Raw genomic sequence first — 7,933 nt, forward strand, 5'->3', positions numbered from 1 at the left:
ACGGACAACTCACGTGCTATAGTATCAATATCTGGATCTGCACGGACAACTCACGTGCTATAGTCTAATATTTGGATCCGCACGGACAACTCACGTGCTGCAGGGACAACTCACGTGCTATAGTATAATATCTCACAATCATGCCCTCGACCTCGCTCAGTCATAAATCTCTCTAGTCTCTCGGGCTCTCAACAATCATGAAATCAACCCAAACAACAATGTTATGATGCATCAATAATGAACAATAGAGACTGGGATAAAATAATCAAGTAAACTGTGACTGAGTACAAAACAGAAATTAAGCAGATAGTTCAACATATACACGACCTCTGTGGGCCCCAACAGTACCAACATATATCCTAAACATGGTTTCTAACATGACTTACAGTCAAATTTCCACAACACATAGAGAGTACATAGCTAACAACAAGTTATTCAACTTTACAGTTTCCACGGGACGGACCAAGTCACAATCCCCCCGGTGCACGCCCGTCACCAAGCATGTGCGTCACCTCCAAAATAATCACATGATACAATGTCCGGGGTTTCATACCCTCAGGACCAGATTTATAACTGCTACTTCCCTCAAACAGAGAAATTCTTATTCTACAATATCTTTTACTCGTGAATTGGCCTCCAAACGCCTCGAATCTAGCCATAAATAATTCGATTCAGTCAATAAAATTTATTGGAATTAATTTCATAAGAAAATGCTAATTTTCCATAAAAATCAGAAATTTAGCTCAAAAATCGCCTGTGGGGCCCACGTCTCGGAACCCGACAACAGTTACAAATCCGAACCCCCATTCCGATACGAGTTCAACTATACCAATTTTATCAAATTCGGATAACAACTCGACCTCCAAATCTTAAATTTTTATTTTTAGAAGATTTTGCAAAAATCTTGATTTCTTCCATTTAAATCCGAAATAAATGATGAATATAACCATATAATCATGAAGTATAATCACTTTTGGATATAGAACACTTACCCCAATCCATATGGTGAAAATCGCCTAAACAATCGCTTCAATCCGAGCTCCATAGCTCCAAATATGTTTAAAATGGCCGAAACCTCGAAATATAGCTATTGCCCAGGTATTTACTTTTCACGATCGTGAAACACAAAATTTTTCAGCCCAAAATTGCTCTTCGCGATCGTGAAGAACGAACTCCCCAACTCTTTCAGACAACCTCTAGTTTAATGGTCATAATATTTTGTACAAAACTTCAAATTGCAAATGGTTTATCTTTCTGCAAACTAGACACCAAGGTCTATAACATTCATTTGTTTCTTATCTCCCAATTCCTTATAGATTGCTAGATATAAGCTTCCAAAATTATCCCTGTGCAACAGAGATTTCCAAACTCTTCCCAGATAGCCTATAGTATATCTATCATAACTTTTTGTACACAATTCCAAATGACAAAATGGTTTACCTTTCTGAAAACTAGACATCAAGAGCTACAACTTTTATTTTTAGATCATCTCCAAATTCCTTATAGATTGCGAGACATAAGCTTTCAAATTCGGGTTAGTGCAACAGAGATTTTGTTCTACGCGATCGCGAAAGAGCTTCCGTGATCGCGATTCACAAGGTCCCACACTGCTGTTTGCTCTTCGCGAACGCGACCAAATATTCGTGATCGCGATGCACACCTTTGTAGGTAGAAACCAGCAATTAAAAATGGCCTAGAAATGGTCCAAAACCACCCCGAAACTCACTCGAGCCCCTCGAGGACTCAACCAAATATACCAACAAGTCCTAAAATATCATACAAACTTAATCGAAGCCTCGAATCACATCAAACAACGCTAAAACCCCGAATCGTACCTCAATTCAAGCCTAATGAACTTTGAACTTTCAAATTCTATATCTTGTGCCGAAATATATCAAATCAATCCGGAATGATTTCAAATTTTGCACACAAGTCATAAATGACATAACGAAACTATTCCAATTTCAAGAATCAGATTCCGACCTCGATATCAAAAAATCAACCCCCTGGTCAAACTTTTCAAAATTCAACTTGCGACATTTCAAGCCTAATTCCATTACGGACCTCTAAAAAATTTTCTGGACACGCTCCTAAGTCCAAAATCACCATACGGAGCTATTGGAATCATCATAATTAAATTTCGAGGTCGTTTACATATAAGTCAATATCCGGTCAACTATTTCAACTTAAACTTCCAACATAAAAATTCATTCTTTCAAGCTAACTCCGAAATACCTTAAAATTAAAACCGACAATTCACACAAGTCATAATACCTCATAGGAAATTATTCAAGACTTCAAATAGTTGAAAGGAGCGTAAATGCTCAAAATGACTGGTCGGGTCGTTATAAAATAGAGGGTTCCATTCCATTGTAATTCATCCCAAATCAATAAGAATTCTCTCTCTCTAATTTTCTCTCTAATGCTCTTCTTCTTCTTCTTCTTCTTCTTCTTCTTCTTCTTCTTCTTCTTCTTCTTCTTCTTCTTCTTCTTATTGTTTTATAACAATAATACCAAAAGAATCTCAATGTTCATGACACTACACTTCTCTATGGGAAAAAACTTGATTGAAGTAAAACATTGTTCTTTTAAATATAAGGGTTATTAGTTTCTTCTATTTAGGGGTGTACATGGGTCGCGTTGGTTCGGATTTTCTAATTACCAAACCAATTATATCGGATTATTAAATCTAAATACCAAACCAAACCAATAAAAGTCAAGTTTTTTAATCTAAATTTTTCTCGAGTTTTTGGTTTTTCTATTTTTATTTTTCATAAAGTTTTCATAGCATAAAACGTAAAATTTGTGCTTCAAAAATTTCTTTAATCATAGTAAGACAGAACTATATAAGGTATTTTTCAATAAAAATAACATAAATATGAGATGAGTCATGGCATTGTACTAAAATATTCAATAATAAAGATAATAAAATCGCATAAAATAAATATTATTAATAAGCCATAATAAAAATAAATATAACCTATAATTATGACTAGTAAGTACTATTAGTTACATGACTAACCACTAAAAGAAAAATAAGTTATACATTTTATCTAAACCATGGAAAAACTAAAAAAATAGATGTCCAACACGATTTTCATTCATAGTACAATTGAATTGAATGTCTTTTATTAGCATTAGTATTGATTTGATTTTGGTTTAGGATTTATTTGAGTTACTAACATTTATGGACTATAAAACTTATTGGAGCATCCAAAAATTATAAGCCTAAACTTGAAATAATATGTTAAAAGATAAAACTATGAAAAATCTTAAGAAATATTTATAAACTATACTGCCATAAATATTTTTATGTATTAAATATATTTAAAACTTCTATATATATATATATATATATATATATATATATATATATATATATATATATATATATATATATATATGTCTGGTGGTTTGATTTGGGTTTGACTTTTTTTTGTTAAAACCAAACCAAACCAAATATGGTCAGGTTTTTTTTCCAATACCAAACCAAATCAAACCAACAATAGTCGTATTTTGTTCTCGGTTTGACTCGAATTATCGGGTTGATGCGATTTGTCGGTTTCATTTGTACACCTACTTCTATCTATCTATGAGTAAAGCTAGCTAAGACTAAAATCATATTGAGGAATGGTGTATTAAAAGACCTATAATCTCTCCAAATTAATGGTGACTTTGCTAAGGACAAAAGACAGTAAAAGCGAAAAAATCATATTATACGAAGCAAGTTAGCTTTAAGATGAATTAAACCCAAATAAAGCAAAATAGTTACTTATATTTAATTCATACATTTTACCCAACTTTACTTAAACTAGTCGATGGTTCGACTGAGAAATTTTGACATTACGTGACGTGAGTACAACAAATAAAGTAACGTTGTCATTTAAGTGTATGTTATGGACTAATAACTCAGATGTTGAAATATGTGAATGTGAAATGACATAAAATTTGGGTAATTTTTGGTTGCTTCTGTAATTGTGGACCACAACTTTTAGGATCGGAAACTTCAAGAGAGAAAATTGACAACTTAAAATACTACTACTAGAAGGAAAAGGGGGCTATCAAGTGTCCCCTACCTCTAAAAGTAGCTTTAGCTTGCACTTGAGCACTTATCGTTCCTTTTTAGTTTTTTTGAATAAATATAAAAAAAATTAAAAAAATGCTAGCCTTGAAGATTGAAGAGTTGGTGACGAAAGAAGGCAACAAAGACTCAAACCAAAATAACCACATGTATGTATATTTAAGTTTTTTTAGTTTTCGCCCAATATCTAATATTTTTATCGGATAACTGACTAATTCAAATTCGCGTTGCATACGATCCTACTAATATGATAGCACTTCCTATCAAGATTTTTTTAATTCTCAGAAATCGAATCTGAAATCTCCGGAAGGGGTAGAGACCCTCATCCGATCATAACCCCTGGTTGTGTATATTTAAGTTGATTTTGTCAATACTCACAAAGACCTAAAACTTCGAGATTTTCCAGTACGTTTTTGGACAAACAATAATTTTCTCCCTGAAGAAGAAAAGAAAATCGCTTGAAAGGTTGGCTTTTAAGAACTTAAAAAGTTATTAGTGACAGTTTGCTTAAAAATGGAAATTGAAGAGATGGGAAATCAAGAAACAAAACTAAAAGTAGGTGGTTGGCCAAAAAAATAAAAGAGAAAAAATCTAATATCGACGCCTACATATTTGGTAGAGTTTCTCTCTTATTTTTCCGTTTATTTATTTAACTTTTGAAAAGTGATGGGATGACAAAGAGATTGTTGTAGATGGTAGGTATCCCTCAATTTTTTATTTGTAGTTTCGAATTTAAACTCTGAAAATATAGTTAATCTTTGGTATTGAGCACTTTATTTTAAAAATAGGACTTCTAAGGGTGAATCCAAATTATTCAAATTCCAAAACTAGCGCGGATAGGAAATTAAAAAAAGAAGTGGTGGGGTATTTCTTTTTCTTTTTTGTTTTAGTGGTGTTTCCAACTTGCAAGTATGTTGTCCCATGCTCCACAAAATTATGTTGATCAAAGAAAAGGGGGGAAATGAGACAGAATTTTGAGCACTTTGTACTATTTTTTTCTTCTTTTTTTCTCCTTAATATCTGAGAAAGAAAACTTATACTGGGATTGTCGAAAGTAATTATGCTTCTCCCTATTAAGGTTAACTAAAACGGCAGGTATTCGACAAGATTAAGGAGTTCCACTACTTCCTTTCTAGAATTGTGCTCTAACCACATTAGCAACACATTCGTGATTTTAGGTTAATTAGTGATTTAACTGCTTTTGTAAACTGATGTAATGCGAAGATAGATGTCAAACTTAGTGTAAATATTTATTTTCTTAAGTATTTAATTATATAAAACGAGTCTAAAACGGTGTGTTTGATATTTCTTATGGCATCCACCCTTTAGAGAGGAGATGGCATGGTGCACGCTAGATTGGTAAAATTGTTATATATTTTTGTTGAAATTTTCTTAAATTAGATTAAATATATGATCTTGCCACCTGCAGTCGCAAAGTAGACGAAGGTGCCAGGACTGGTAGATCTTTTTGAAAACTTTTCTCGTATGCAAAATCCAAGTTCGAATTTATTTTGAACTTTGCCCGACTCTCCCTTTTTTGTGCTCTTTATTTCCTTTTATCTCATTCAATTCCTTTTTTGGCTACCTCCCATTTCCTAATTTATCATTTTGTTATTTTTATATATCTTTCCTCTATTCTTATTTTAGCTGTGATCTCGAGCGAGAACACTCAAAAAAGAGTCGGCAAAATTTTAAAATCCCATAAAATAAGCATCTCTTAATATTAAATCTGTGAGTTTTCTTCTTCCAAAATTGAAAAACTTTGGTCTCGATGGAAATTTTGGATCGGCATCAAATTTAATTTTCATATTTTTTTTAATTATATCATAAAAACTTATGCTATTCTATGGTTGTTAAATACAAGTTAAATCTCTTTACTATTAAATTGTGATAAAAAATTTGTAAATATTGCTTAGAGAAAATATGAGATTTATGATTTTTTGGGAACTTGCAATTTATCTTATTCTATATTTACTTATGGGGTATAAGTTATCCGTTGAAGATTTTTTTCCTTATTCTAATCGGTGTAATTTTCTTATTGAAGATGTTACTTTACTTGTGCAAACTTATTTTTAGTATATAGAAAAAGATGTAATATTCCCATAATAAAAATATTAATTTTACTTGTGTTGTTAATAATAAAGGTGTGATCTCTTACTTAAAATACTTATTGCGTTTGTTTCTTGATATTTAAGAATATGTAATTTTCATATTTATAAATAAAAAATGCCCATCAATTAACTAGAATAAACTCAAACAAAAAAAATGAACCGAAACGAATAAACATTCTTAACAAACTCTATATTAGTCATTACAAGGTGTATATTAAAAACAATTGTGGCACCCGCCACGTTCAAATCCTAGCATATATATACTCAACACTTGTATCCACTCCCGAACATATAAAAAGTAAATATAATCGATTATGAACTATCTTTTGAGGTTAAATTAGGTGTAATGTTAATTTTCATTTCTCATATCAAACGAACTTATTTCTATTCTTGGCCCAATGTTGGCTCTCGGACAATATTGTCCATGTATCTGACGTCCAGTATTTGAAAAGTGACTGGTATTTCCTCGTATTCTCTTGATAATTCTCAGATTATGAGTTAATTTTCATGTGATTATATAAAGAAAAAATAGTCAATTTGCTCTCAACAAATGTGGAGTACTGAATAGACTAGAATTCTGAAAGGCAAAGAAAAATAAAAAGAGTTAGGGGACACTAACCAATCCAAGGGACAATATTTGGGAATATTATTTTATAAGAGAGTTAGCAGATGAGATCAGAGTATCAACTTATGATTCTGTTGTTTCCTGTTCCCAAAGTATGCTGTTTATTAATTAGAGATTTTAATAAAATAATATGGTGGAATAAGCTTACGTGGGAGATCAGTAGGGTATTGCCATGGACGGATTTATGTAGTAGTGCTTTTCTCTGTGCCAGAGTAAGAGGTAACGTGTACCAACTGGATTTTCTAGTGTCAAATCAATGAAATAAACCAGCCTATGTGGAAAGATCGTGATTAATAAAGATCGTGTTACACAAATAACAGGCAACATTCAAAATTTGTTTTTTCCAGTTGATTTACATAAATTATACATAGTTATATATATATATATATTATGTATGAGTTCTGCATATATTATATATTCGCCGGCTATTTTTAGTTTAAGAAATTAGGTGAGTGACTATTTAGGTTAATTCTTCTTTAAATGGAATGTGATGAAATTTTTTAATCCTGTTAAAAATATAAGGTATAATTTACTAAGTTATCCCTATTAAATATTTTTTGAGAATTGATTAGTATTAGAAAGAACTAGTACTTTAATATTAATGGTAGAGTTGGATAAATTAACAAATTTAATCTTAAATTCCTAAAGTGACAATTATTTTGGGATAAATTTTTTTGAGATAAAACGACAGTTAAAATAGGACGAAGAAAATATAAAATTTAGAATTGTTGATTTCGATTAAATCCGTAACTTATGCTCTAACTCTGACTTATTCATTAATTATTGCACCTGGATGGTGATAGTGAGCTTTAAGTTTCGTATTATGTTTTTATTCCGACTATGTGGCGTGAGAATATCGACTCTTGAGAAGTTCGAATTGGTATTCTAGACTTGCTAGAACCATTAAAATTTTCTTGGTATGCTATATACTAGTTCTTCAATTTAGAATGATCTACAGTTTTATGGAACGAATCAAACATTAGAATAAGGGCTACGAGTCAAAAAAATATCTCGATTCGTGCCTTCTAATGATCTTATTTAGCTTTAATTGTTATCGAGGAAGACAAAGTCTTGATCCTCTCAAGTGAAATTCGAACCCCAAATAGCTTGTTAACA

The sequence above is a fragment of the Nicotiana tomentosiformis genome, chromosome 2, assembly GCF_000390325.3.
Source record: "Nicotiana tomentosiformis chromosome 2, ASM39032v3, whole genome shotgun sequence".
NCBI classification, from domain to species: domain Eukaryota; kingdom Viridiplantae; phylum Streptophyta; class Magnoliopsida; order Solanales; family Solanaceae; genus Nicotiana; species Nicotiana tomentosiformis.